The sequence below is a fragment of the Ictidomys tridecemlineatus genome, chromosome 14 (genome assembly GCF_052094955.1).
Source record: "Ictidomys tridecemlineatus isolate mIctTri1 chromosome 14, mIctTri1.hap1, whole genome shotgun sequence".
Lineage (NCBI taxonomy): Eukaryota > Metazoa > Chordata > Mammalia > Rodentia > Sciuridae > Ictidomys > Ictidomys tridecemlineatus.
The window spans coordinates 36422012-36437098 of NC_135490.1; positions in this window are offsets into that span (position 1 = coordinate 36422012).

The following is a 15087-nucleotide window of genomic DNA, read 5'->3' on the forward strand; positions in this document are numbered from 1 at the left end:
ACATATTGCCATACTAGTGACTGTTGTATTCTGCTACCTTTCCTATCCTCTACTATCCCCCCTCTCATTCATTTCTGATGGGAATGAAAAAAGTAAAGCCACTTTAGAATACAGATAGCAAACTCTTACAAAGCTAAACCCAGTCCTAATACATACCCAGTAATCACAACCATCACAAATTTACCCACTTGAACTGAAAATGTATAACTGCAAAAAAAAAAAACACACAAGAATGAACAGTTATAAGAGATTTAGTCTGTCAAAACTGTTAGAAAGCAAAAAGTCCTTCTGTAGGTGAATAGATAAACTACAATAGATCCATATGATGGAATATTATAAAAGGAAATTTGTTATCCAGCCATAAAAAAAGAAGGTGGAAACTTAAATACTGCTATGGTTTAGATAAGAGTCCCCCAAACACCCATGGATTGAAGGCTTGGACATCAACCTGTAGTACTACTGGGAGAAGGTGGATCCTTTAAGGGATGGGGTCCAGTGGGAGAAAGTTAGGTAACTGGGGGCATACCTTTGAAGGAGATATGAGACTCCAGCTCCTTACCCCAACCCCTTCTTCTACTTTCCAGCTGCCATGAGGTGAGCAACATGCTCTATTATATACTCCCACAGCAATGTGCTCATTTGCCACATTTCCAAACACAATGCTCCAAATTAATGTACTGAAAGTTCTGAAATCATGAGCCAAAATAAATCTTCCCTCCTTATAATTTAATTTATTTCCAATCCTTTTTATAGTAACAGAAAGATGACTAAATGCATACTGTTAAGTGAAAGAAGCCAGTGTTAAACACTGGATATTATATGATCTGAATATATATTTTAAAAAGAAGTTGAAGTTTATGGGCTGTGGATATAACTTGGTAGAGTGCTTACCTTGCATGCACAAGGCCCTGGGTTCAATACCCAGCACAGCAAAACAAAACAACAACAAAAAAGCAGTTTGCAAGAACGAGAGGGTATAGGAGATAGCTGAATAGATAAACACAGGGAATTTTTTTATTATTTTTTAGAATTCTGTATGATACTGTAATAGTATATACTTGACATTATGCATTTGCTTTAGCAAATAATTTTAACTCATAAAACTTTATAGCACTAAGAGTAACATACGCACATTAAAAATAAATAATAATAATAAGGAGCTTAGTGTCCTAAAAGATATGCAGAATATGACAAAGGAATCTAACAGTATCATAAATATATTAAATTCTTCACTGAAGAGGATGAGAAGAAAAGGTACTGACCTAAATAACTTTGGAATTGAATAGAATTTGTAAAAATAAAGGAGAGGGATAGTATATTAGCACTGAAGTCTAGCTGATAAAGTTGACTCCTATGAGGGTATGGTTTAATAATTTCTATACTGCTATATATGTACAATGGAACTGAACAGCTATGTAATTAATGGTGGAGCAGGGAGTAAGATTTCATATGGTTACACAGAACTTACAGATAAATAAGAGGAAGTAGGTAAAATGATACCTGTGCTAATAGATTAGATTTGAAGACATTTGTATAAACTCATCTTTAGTTTAATATAGATATGGATGGTTATCCATGGAAATATTTATAGATATGTATATATATCCACATATATGCATGGGATATGATACACATAATATTTTTTTTGCTTTATCAGTTGAGAAGATCTAAAAAAGGACACCCAGGAATGTCTGGGAAGAAAATTAAAGTGGATCATTGTTGGTTTGGGGCACTTAAATTGGAGTTGGGAGGTCTTGTTAAAACAGGTTCCAGTCCCAACCACAGCTGAACTTTTGAACTGATCTGCCTGCACATACCCACCTGGGTACATACTGACCTTGTGAACTGGGTTGAACTGCTGCTTTCTGGAATGAAATCCACTAGCATTTATAACAGTTTGTGAAATTATCCTCCTTATTTCTTCAGACTGTGCCCAATCCCTTTCTTATGAGGGAATTTGACCTTTGTTGCACCTATTACATTCTTGGCAAACAGGAAATGTAATTAACAATCCCCCTTGCTATTTAAGCCAGAAAACAGCTACCATCTTGTAAAACCTCAAAGTACATTTTTTCAGGACCGCCTGAATTTTGTGTCTCCCAAATTGCAAACTTTAAAAGTCCCAAATAAGTGTAATTCTCAAGTAGGTTGATTTTTATCTCAGCCAAGAGTAGCAATGAACACCCCTAGGTCTTGCTGTCTAGGACGTTTTCCAGTAATAGGACCTAAAGCGTCTTAGGAAAATGTCTGATTTCAGCACTGGAACAAATAAAATATACAAGATGAGGGCTGGGATCATTCAGCATAAGCCTAGCATGTGTGAGCCCCCAGGTTTGATTCCCAGCACCAATAAAGAAAGAAAGAAGAAAGAAAGAAAGGAAGGAAGGAAGGAAGGAAGGAAGGAAGGAAGGAAGGAGGGAGGGAGGGAGGGAGGAAGGAAGGAAGGAAGAAAGAAGCAAAACAAAAACAAAAACCAATGACACAAACAAATGAAATACACCCAGGATGATTCTGAAACATCTAGTAGTGACAGAAATGTAGTATACTCTCCTCCCAACACCAACCACAAAGACTTCCGACGGCCAAAATGGAATAATTTGAGCAATAAAGAAGTGTTAAATTATAACCCAAAGTATAAAATAAATATCTATAATATAAATAAATGAATGAAAAAGTTCATAAATGAGAGAATAAAGACAAATTTTCCATGCAAAATAATTCTTAATACTTTATGCAGCTACTGGGTCTTAAAAGAGGTGGAGCCTAACTCCTAGTCCTTCTGTGTGATATGCACATGCAGATGTCTTTCCAAGAAGTAGATGACAGAAGTGTAGGGTGGAGGCTAGAGTGACTTCACAGTGCAGAAAACTGACAATTGCTACCTCTATTAGGTATTCAGAGCCAAAATCGTGTTGATTGTATATTCTCATACTATCATGTGATGAAAATTACAGGTTGCTCCTGTGATTTTCCTCCTCAAAAAATCATAATATCAGTCTAATCATGAGGGGGAAAAAATCAGAAAAATTTCAACCAAGGGAACCCTACAAAATACCTACAATGTTCTTCTTAAAATTGTTAAGGTCCTCAACAACAAGGAAAATCTCAAAAACCATTGCAGCCAAGAAAAATCTAAGGAAACTAGACAACCCCCAAGTACTGTGGAGTCCTGCATGGGATTCTGAGACAAAGAATTGACATTAGATAAAAACTAAGGAAGTCTGAAGAAGCTATGAATTTTAGTGAATAAAAATTTATTATTAATTCATTAATTATACAAAGGTATCATAGTCTAAGATGGTCATGACAGTAAGAACTAATTTGCGGTACTTGGGAACTCTGTACTCTCTTCTCAATTTGTCTGTGGATCTAAAACTATTCTAAAAAAAAAAAAACTATTCTAAAAATCCAATCTGAATATATATATGTGTATGTCTCCTTCCTACACTCTAGCGTTGTTCCTATGCAGGACTTCTGACATTTATCCTCTCCTAGAACACGGTTTCTCTTTCGCCTATCTCACCTCTGATCACTTTATTCATAATGATCACTAATCATTAGATCCCAACTTAAGTTAAACCTCTTCACAGAGGTCTTATTTTGCTCTCTTCAATATGATCCATTTTACTTTCATAGCTTACTATAATTTTTCTTCACAGGACTTGACCTATTTTGTATTACTTTGCTATTAATCAATTAAAATCTATTATTATCATGGACAATAAGCTCATGAAATTAAGGGTTTCTAGTGCTCCCTATATCTAGCCTCAAAATAAAATCCAGTTTTCAATTATTTTAATAAATGAATGACAGAATAAATGAGAATCTTGACATCTAGATTATTTACATTTTGTTTCCTGCTGGACTACATGTAGAATTACATTTCAAATTACTGATAATTGATTTCTGTATATTCAATGTGGTACTTTAAAAGGCATTTTAATTTTTCATGCCTGGCTTAACATTCATATGAGGGATATATAAGCATAAGTGCCTAATAGTTAAACCTCCATTAAAGGAGAATATTTTGGCCCATATTTTATATCATCATAATTTAAGTATTTTGTTGAAGCAGAGTAAAATGCACACACTTTGAAAAAAAAAAACAGGACAATCTCTTTGAAACTAAAAAACAAAATGAAATGAACAAACAAAAATCTTGGGCTACCCAAGCAATAGTGATTTAGTACTTAAAAAAAGAATCCAAATTAGTATGAACAACGTATACTTTTTTGTTGACAATGACAATATGTGTCATCAACATAAAAATAATATAAATGAATAAGTAGCTTCATCAACATTATAGCTAGGAAATAACAAGGAAATTTTATTTTGTTTTTATAGTACTAAGTAACAGGTCTCTAAGGCCGGTAATAAAAATAAATAAAACTGCTAAGAAAAAAGTATCTTCTACTATGAAAACATTCATGAAATTTTTGGTATCTGTGTAAGAAAGATAAGGGCATTCTCTTTTGAAAGAGTTAGGTCATTTAAATTTCAGCATTTCTTTTTGTTGAAACTGAGCTAATTTAAATAAATGGTCAGTGACATAAAACTGTCATTTTAAGGGTTTCAGATTCGGTTCTTAAACTAGGATTCCTTAAACTGTCCAACACCATGAACTAGTTTTAATGCCTTGAACTATGTCTCTTATTATAAGAACATTTTGTGTAGTGGAAGGAAAAAAAAAACTGTGAAACTTAATAGAAAATGTAATATGGAAAATAACATAATGATCACCTAGGCAAGGCTACAAACACTACTAAACAAAAGAAAATATTTTATATCAGCTTCAGAAAGAGATTCTACATTATTTGTATGTAATCTAATGTAATTTTGCAGAATTAAAATTTGAATGCAAATGGCAGTTTGATTTAGCTAATATTAGCGCATAAATCGAGGCTTAATCCAATTCAGTCAGACTTTGTGCCTAATTTTTTCTTCATAGACTTGATGATGAGTCTTCATTTAAAAATCACTCATAACCAGAAGGAGGAAAAAATTAATCCTCTCTCTTCACTGGTCTGTTTAGCCAATGACACATGGCTTGAGGTTTTCTTGGGAGATCAAAGAAGAGGAAATAATGTCATGCTGAAAGAATTCAGAATGATAAATGTTATTACAATGAACACCACGGGAAGTGATAATCATTTGCCATTTATAAAATATTGCCCAGTTTTCCAGTATTAGCATATCACTATTTGTTTTGCAAAGCAAGTCTTTCTGACAAAAAGAGGAAAAATGATGAGGGGATATTGTTCTCTTTGTAGAGACTTCTGTGCACTTATGCCGAACATACCATGACAAGATCTTTCCCATTCTCCTCCCACCTTTGCCTGTTTCTTCCTCTTGACCTGTCTTAGCCATGGGGAATTTGACTCCCTGCCAGTACTGAGCCTGCATTCTTCTGAGTCTTGCTTCTACCTGCCACCCTTTGGGCCAAACAACCTGTCTACTCTTCTGTCACAGAAACAGTTCCTTCCACAAAATTACCACCTTGCTGTCTTGGGTCCATCTGCCAGCAAATCATGCCTAAGGCTTCTGGTGTACTTGTACCTAAACTTTGCAATATATTTGAGGATGAAAATGGAGACTTTGAAGTTCTCCATGCTGCACTCAGTATTGAACAATTTTGGCAAGACACTGATTTGAAATTTGCCTACTCTTCAATTTAAGAGCAACTCTTGGCCGTAGATCATTTTAATGAGTTATAAGTTCAAAGATAGAAAAATGAATTTGTTTTTCCTAAACACCTCTGATGAAAGGGAATATTAGCAGTTCTTGACTCTTCTTGTCAATTAAGTCACATTTGAACTGTTCTTCCTTCGTGTGATGGGAATGTCTAAAAACACCCAACGAGCTATCCAATTTTTCCCCAGAATTAGCAAAAACCACAATCTTTGCTGCTGAAAGGTGGGTTCCCACAGGAATTCAAATAATTCTGTGGTATGCCACTGACTTTAAATGACCCCAAATATTTTCTTAAAATGCCCTGATGTGACCTATATTTGTGGTAATCTTCTACACAAATTGCCAGGACAGTGAGAAATATAAATATATGCTTAATGATAGCTTGCTGGTTTGAAAATGAGTACTTTGCACATGACACTGGGTACATTTAGGAGCTCTCCTTGCTTGGGCATAAAATAAATTGGAAAAGTGAATGCATTATTTCGGGTACCTAGATGATGTCAGTTTTTTTAGTATCATAAATTTAACAGTCACAATTTTGCAGAGTATTATTTGATAATAGAGAAAAAGTTTTGATGCAAGAAAAAAGTATATCTTAGGGAGTAGTATAAGAGAGTTACTCCAGGAAATGGTTTAACAGCCATTAGCAATGATGTTGTACATGTGTTTCATAGGGAAAGAAACTGTCTAAAGCAACAACAATTGCTCATTCTGTATCATAATTTCTCTTTAGCTAATATCCCAGACTCCTCTATTTCCTATAATAAGCCATTTAAAAACTTCTATACAGGGCCAATTTGCAGTATGCATGATATACAACCTTCTAGTTGTGGAGCTGTGTAGTGTACAATTTAAGATTTGGGGTTGAAGGCATTACTATGAATGATCCAGTGCTTTCAAGAGAAAGAAGAAAAGCAACATGACTACCAAAGAAAGTTTCATTTTTTTTAACTTAATAACTTTTTAAAATTTGTCCTAATTAGTTATATATGATAGTAGAATGCATTTATGCACTTTGATATATCATACATAAATGGGGCATAATTTCTTATTTTTCTGATTGTACATGTTATAGAATCACATTGATCATACAGTTCTATATGTATGTAAGATAATAATGTCTGTTTTATTCTACTGCCCTTCCTATCCCCATATCCTCTCCCCTCCTTTCACTCCCCTCTACCTAATCTACAGAAAAGTTAAGTCTATTTTTTGATAATATGAAAGTTTGAGCTAATACATTATCTTAACTTTTTTCTTTGGTAGTTTGGAAATCATGATCTATTTCTTTAAATAACAATGACTGGGCAAGATTCCTTGAAAACCTGGAATTCTTGTTTATTTGTTTCACTTATCCTACTAGCTTCTCCATCTTGGAATATAGTTAACTATCCCCTCTCCAGTTGTCCACTCTACATAAAAGAGAAAATGCTGCCATCTCATCTAATCAAATCGCCCCATCAGATTGTCTAAAGAAAAACTTTTTCTTGCTGGATTTGAATTCGTGTGAGGAAGCAAGATAACTGTAGTACACAGCTGTCTTCCTCAACACAACTTTTTAAGAAGTCCTTGTCCAGAAAGACAAAAATCCACTTATCTGAATATCAGACTATTCAAATTTTGGTAAATTTCAAAGCATTGGATAAAGGCTTCAAAAGAATGCATTTTTTAAGACTCATGAACCCCCTCACTATAAAACCTCTACCTTGGGGCTGGAGTTGTGGCTCAGTGGTAAAGCACTTGCCTAGCACGTGTGAGGCCCTGAGTTCAATTCTCAGCACCTCATTTAAATAAATGAATAAAATAAAGATTCATCAATATCTAAAAAAAAAATTAAATTAAAAAATAAAAAACCCTACCTTACTGTGTCCACCATCATAAATTATATATCATGACCTCTATCGTCTTAACAAAGCCTCCATGTTAGAATAGCTGCCTTAAACTGATTGCTCCAAAATCCTTATAAATGTCTCATCTTTGTCCCCCACCCTTTGAAGAACTTTCTAAGACTCTTTCATGTTAGTGGTAGTTTTTAGTATCATAAGCAGTAAACTCACATTTGCTTTATCAACAAGTAATTCTGGAGGTATTTTTCAAGGAGGATGATTGACAGATAGATATAGATACAGATGCACCTGTACAGATACATGCCTATGCATATACCTAGCAGTTTTAATAAAACACCAGACATCGCTAGAAAATAAATACATAAGCTCTAAGGCAGGAGTTGACAAACTAGGCCAATGGGTTGGATCCAGTGACACCCATGAATTCCCATATTGCTTAAGACTGCTTCGCTTCTCAGCAGCAAGGTAAATAGTCAAAATAAGAGACAGTACTGCCCAGAACAAAATGACTAAACTATTTGAAGAGCTGGTCCTTCACTGAAAAAGTATGCAAGTCTGTTCTATAGAAAGTCATTTAACCTAATTTTAGTGGAAAACTAAAATTATATCTAAAACATATACAAAACTTTTATTATCTAAAACTTTTATTATCTAGCCCAGTTTTGTTGTGTCTAAACTATACATATGTCAGCATGTGTTCTGACAGTAGCTCACAACACATGTACAAGAGTAGATTCTTAAAGAAGCAGCAACACTAATTCATATTTTTGTATTCATGTTTTTAATTCATTTGTTATTTTTTTACTCAAAATCTTCAAACTTTTTTTTCAGTTGATTTCATGTTTAAGTGGGTTTTTTAAAATTTTTTTTTATTTTTTAGGTATAGATGGACACAACACAATGCCTTTATTTTTATGTGGAGCTGAGGATCAAACTCAGGTCCCGCCCATGCTAGGGGAGCACTCTACCACTGAGCCACAATCCCAGCCCTGTTTAAGTGGTTTTTAAATAAAAGCACAGCTTTGGTGGGGGGGTGGGGTGAGAGGGTTGAATGTTCTGCAGTTAAATAATACATTTTTTTAAATGTCACTTCTAGATTCTACTATAGAACTTACCTCTGATCACCAAAGAAGCATAATACCTCAAAGTGACTTGTAAAAGTATTATGTTCTCTCTATATATTGGATCTACGGTGGAAATGAAAAATGAAAGAAGGAAGAAAGGAAGGAAGGAAATTAGTTGAACCATTTTTTATTAAGCAAATAGACATATCCAATTCTAGGCAATATTTACATGTTTAATTGCTGTTGACAAGGTTTTCTTCTTAAGCCTTTTTTCAACTAGACCCCAACCTTGGCTTATAAAGGCTTGAACAAACATCAATATCATACCTAAAGCTCAGACCTGGTCCCCAGGGTGAGCCTTATCCACTTTAAAGCATCTGCCTGAGAAAAGCCAAGGCTGCCAAGAAGAATTTAGTGATTAGTTCAGCCAACACCTGTCTTCCAACTTCTGCATGAGGGTAGGAGCCCAATTTCAATAAGACCCAGTTTACAAACCCTTAAGGGTTGCAAATGAATCAATACCCCTTTTCCTGCTTTTGGTGACTTTATTTATCTGACTCTGATGAGCCTTGTTCAACTTCTACATATTCTATCTCTTTCTCTTTAAAATGTTCAGTCACCTCTGTACAAACCAAAGTTGAGTTCAGTTCACATTGGACCTTTACACTATTGCAATAGTATATTACTGATTAAATGTCATACTTACTACTATAACTGGTATTCAGCTTTATCTTTAAAAAAATATGCAAAGTACATCTTATCAAAGCAAGATCTTCTTTGCTTTCTGTGTATCAACAGTAAAATTTGAGGACTAAATTAAAATAACCATAAAATATCCAAAATTCTCAATCACTATGGTAAGTTGGTCTGCTTTTGTAATTCCCAGTCTGCATGCACCCTCCCTGGGACTATGCTAACCTAAGCTGCAGTTTGAGATAACTACCAGTAGGTGGTAGTGCTCTTCACAAGGTGGATCTATGGTGCAGGCTGACTCTCCCATGGAGGTGTGCCATTCATCTTAGAAGACTCGGGAATATGTCTGAACAAGTATCCTTTTGGTCAACACGAAGGAAATAAGTCAATCAAATCAACCTATGTAAGGAAAAGTATTCTTGGAAATACCATAAAACAACATTAAAAGAAAAAAAATCCTGGTTAGAGTGCTGCTTACTTTTCCCTTTGTGTAATTTATAAGGTTCAACTGCTCTTACATTTTATGAGCTCTTCCTTGCTTTGCAGCCCCAGGTTTAAAGCTGGGTGAAGTCCTGTTGTAGACACCCAAGATTTCATTGATGTCGGAAACTTGGAAGTAATCTCTTGAAATTTTGTTGTAAAACCACAGAATTTATGGCTTTTATTGAAGAGAGGCTGGCTAATGGCAAAGTAAATTTAGACTTAGTGTCTAAATGCAGAGCTTTGACAATCATGGCTGCCTTCCTCAGGAGCCCCCTTCCTTGCCCCATTCCATGGGATGTGGAAAAAAAAAAAAAACAGAAAAGCAACTGGTTCTCAGTTTCTCCAGATGACCCTTTCCCATTCCAGGTGGATGCTGTTACTCTAGTTTAGTGATTTATATCAGTGATGTGATGTGGTCAACTGATGAAAATAAGCAGTAATTCAAGAATATTTTCCCTTCCAGTTGATTATCAATCCCTAAGGTTGATTTTCTAAAAATAAAATGGCCCCAAGATGTTGGTTTATCTGTAGTTCCCATTTTTATGATCCTGTAGTAGCATACACCTCTTTGAAGGGCTATCCAATTAGGATACTTGCTCCTGAAGGTTTGGGTTTATTCCAAAAGCTATTTCTGCACTAAACGAGTTCTCCTTATCAAAGGAGCTCACACCTGTTCTCTCATTTGAGCAAATTTTAACCTAACCTGAACATAAAATATTTGAAACAATTAGTGACTGTCCCATTGGGGAGGAAATTTATTTACATTTGAAACTTCTAAGGAAATTTAATAAAATGGATAGAAGTTCTGAAGTTAAAGGGGGGAAATCACTAGAGTAAGTTAGGTGTTCCAATTGCAATGAATTAAGACGTTCAGATTCTGAAAGAAGAGTTTCTGTTAAAATGAAAAATATTTAACTCGTGTGTGTGTGTGTGTGTGTGTGTGTGTGTGTGTGTGCGCGCCTAAAATCTCTGTGTTTTAAATTATATATTTTAAAGTTGCTCTTTTTTTCAGTTGGGAATCTCATGGAGAATGCTTAAATGGTTTTCCCAAGGACATCTAGTAAGTCCTTTGGCAAAACCAGAAAAATTACTGGCAAAGCTGGGTTTCTGCAGGGCATTCACCTGATCCATGCTTTCTTGGGAGTCTAATTTAATATTATAATATTTCTACTCTTAACAGCTTGCCGTGGAAAAAGAAGTGAAAACCTGATATTATAGATATACCTTGGAACCTCTTAAAGTCAATGAATATTTATAATGATTCAACCTGAGTGCAAATGAAGATAAGTGTTCTTTTAGCAGTTGGAGTATTAGTGATTGTAAATGAGTTGACGATGCAAGATAGCCAGTAGCCACACAGGATGATGAAAGTTGGGGTTTGGCTGGATTTTCAGATGGGCTGGCAGCAAGATACACCTGGTGAGTAGAAAAGTAGGAATGACAGGTGGAAGAGTGGGAGGATGGCTGTTGTTTTTGGTTTTAACATTCCTGCTGGCTGCAGCTCAGAGTTCTACAAAAGCAGATGCTCACCTTCCCTTTTGGCTAGAAAGAAGGTTATACCAAATGATTTCAGGTTTAACAAGATGGAGGCATCGAGAATGAGAAAGACTAGGCAATACATTTCATTTAGTAAACAAGAAGGGAAAGAAGATTTCTTGAAAAAATATGTGAATATAAATGTTTTAAAAAATGTGTATATATTATTATTTTATATGGAAGTACTTTTTTTCCTAACAGAGCAACTTATATTCTCTGTTAAGCGTTAATTCAGATTGTCCTTAAAAGAGGTCATCTTGTCTAAGAATTTTATTTATTTTTCTGAGATTTTCATACTCAGTGAACATTTATTCAAATATATGATAATAAAATTATCTTCAATTTTCAGTTATTTTAACAAGTTATGCAAAGTTACTAAATCATATACACAAGGGGGATCAAATTTTGAAATTTATAAAATATAAAAATATAAATATAAAAAGCTACATATTTTATTTTTGAAACAATATTACAATAGATCTAAATACTATAAAAATTAGATTTGTGATTTCTTTGCTAAGTTTGCAAAATTTCACAAAAATGTATCCCATAAGTTTATTTCAGGACATCATAAATCTTTAACTGATTTTATATTCATAAATTAGGGGAATACATGATATTTATTTTATCTAGAAGCAAGGATTATTTTTTGTAAGCTGAAACAAATTAAAAGTTACTAATCATTGTATTGAGTTCAGTTTGCAAATCAAATATTTCTTTTATTCCTTCTCAAAATGTCATTGCTTTCTTTTATTTTATACAAGAAGTTTCTTTTGACTTGTTTCATGTCTATTGTTTGAGGTAGAGGACCAATTATTTATATTGAAATTTTAAGATTTACTTGTAAATTTTTAAAAAGATCAATGTATGGCGTAACAGCTGAACTACTTGAGCATTTTTCTATTAAATATAATTCTAAGGAAGAATTCTAAAGAGTTGGAGGAGACAGAAACAAGTTGTTCCAACAAAGTACTTGTATTCACAATTGGGAAATTACTGCTGTCAGATTTCTTAATTGATATGAAAATCTGATTGGGTCCTGAGGGGGGGGGGTGTATTTTCCCTGTGAGATCTCTTAAAGAAATTCTTAAGTAAAGGATATTGCAAAATCAGACATTGAAGGGAAGCATGTGAAATAATCAGATTGTGTCTTTGAACATACCAAATAGTCAAGACTTTTATTAACAAAAGAGAATTAGAAAAAGTGATTAGAAGAATATGCCAGATCCTGTGTTCACATTTTTTCAAATAAACCTAAGCTAGTGAAATCAAACCTAGTTTTGATAGTTTACAAAGCACTTCGACCTTGTCAGTGGGCTCTGTTTGTTGCCTTACAGGAGAACATTAATATTCTAGATTCTAAGGGAAGAGGCCCTTGGGGATGAGTTAAGGAATATGAGATTGAGGAGAAGCAGGGGAAAGACTATTTTGTGCAAGGAAGAGCCCATTATAAAAAGACAATTTTTTTTTCAAAAGACATTCACAGGCAGATTATTGTAGCAGAATTACAAACAAGCAGATGTGATTTAAAAGTAGTTTACAAAATGAGTCATGGGAAAATAGAGCAAGGTAAGATGAACTCCAGGAATCAAATATTCCCTTTGCAGACTTTCAGAAGCCATAGATCTTCTGTTTGTGGCTCCTATAGAAGATGTCAGAGTAGACTGGCAATAATACTAACTTTGAGGAATTTAGCTGTGGCAACAGGATAGATAAATTTACCATATTAGGGGTTTATTCATCTTTGCAACCATGGTGATAAAGAAGAATTCAATATCAGTGGTGGACTTATTTACTCTTTACCAGAAAAGATGCTTTGGCTGCAGATTTCACATTTAGAAGAAACATGATCCTTTGGAAAATTTGCCACCAATTACTTAGTCTCCAGTTTCAATTTTTCAAGTGAATGATCTGTCTATACTTCCTTAATGTACTGCTATCTCAGTCAGTCATTTGGCAGCTTTGTAATCTCATGACTTTTTAAATCTCAAAAACAAAGTTGCAATGTTCTTGCCTTGTTAGCTCTTAAATTCCCAAATTGCTATGTGCCAAGTTGTTCTGGGTAATAAATATTCGGCAAAGTAGGTATTGTCCTGACAAATTAATGCTTCAGTTTTATTTTCTTTTTAGTTTTGCGTTTAGTTTTCTTCAAAAAGAATTAGAAAAGGAGATGGGACATTGCCTATTGTTAAATGAAATCAGGAAACTCCAAAAAAAGTCATTAGGTGACACCAACAGCTATTGGCAGAATTGGGAGGGTCAACCACTCTACTCTGGGAAAACTTTGTCTAGAAGGATCTGATAGTGAATATTTCATGTTTTATGGGCCACATCCAGTATCTATTTTTCATCCTTCTCCTCTTCCACCTATTACATTTTTTTTCCTTCATCTTTGTAACATCAAGTTTAAAATATAAAACATTATTTGAATTGTGAAAACATTTTTTTAAGCTCACAGGATGAACAAAATAGGCCCAGAGCTAGAATTGAGCTATAGACTGTGGTTTGCATATCACTTCTCCACTGAGACCCAAATGGTACAAGCTACCTGTGTGCACTGTAGGCACTAGAGAGGGTTCAAGCCAACCAAACACTTCTTTGACCCTAAAGTCTGATAATGGGCTCATATCCAATTCATACATACAAAAAAAAAAAAAAAAACTCTGCAATTTCATATAAAGAAAGCTTCCCAATTAAAATTTGGGCAAATAGTTGAAAAAGTATTTCAGTTAAAAATATATATATATATATACATGTATATATGAATATATATGTATGTGTGTATACATTTGCATATATGTATACATATATATATATGTACGCACACACACAACTAATAATGACATGAAAAAGTGCTCAAACTTATAAGTCATTATGAAAATGCACCTTAAATCTACAGTATTTAACACTCAAAAGATAGGCAATAATTAAAAGACAATAAATGAAAAACCAAAACCCTCCTGCATTAATAGAGGGATGTAAAATGATATAACCTCTTTGGAAAATATTTGGCAGTTCTCTGGAATAAATAAGTATAAGAAGTGGGAGTATGGCTCAGGGGTAGAGTGCTTTCCCAGCATGTACAGAACTTGGGTTTGATCATTAGCACTGCAAAATAAAGAAAAGCAAAAACAAAAAAGTTAAACACAAAATCACCTTATGGCCCAACAATCTTACTCCTAGAAATTTACCTAAGAGAAATACAAATATGTTTGGGCACAAAGACATATGACACAAAGACATACTCATTATTGTTGTATTCAAACTGGTCAACAACTATGTACAGTTGAAATGTCTATTAACCAATAAATGGATTTAAAAAATAGAATTTGCACAATCTATACAATAGTCAGTGATCAGAACAAACTACCAATGCATGCTAAACTGAGGCTAGATGAAACTCAAAAAGTTGATGAATGAAAACAGCCAGATGCAAAAGATTACATATTGTGTGGTATTTTTATATAAAATATCATGAAAGAAAAAATTTATAGATACACAAAGTGAATCAGCAGCTGCCTAGGGCTGAGATCATGAACATACCTACAAATTAACTCAAGAAAAATTTGAGGGATGATGACATGTAATCTAAAACTGGTTTGAGTAATGGATGCACAACTTCATAATTTACAATGAATTTGATACTTATAGTGTATGATAAGCATAATAATGACCTCCCCAAAGATGTGTACCTCGTAAGCCACCAAATCTGTGACTATGTTACCTTATGGGGCAAAAAGGAATTAACATATAATTAGGGCCGTAGACATAGA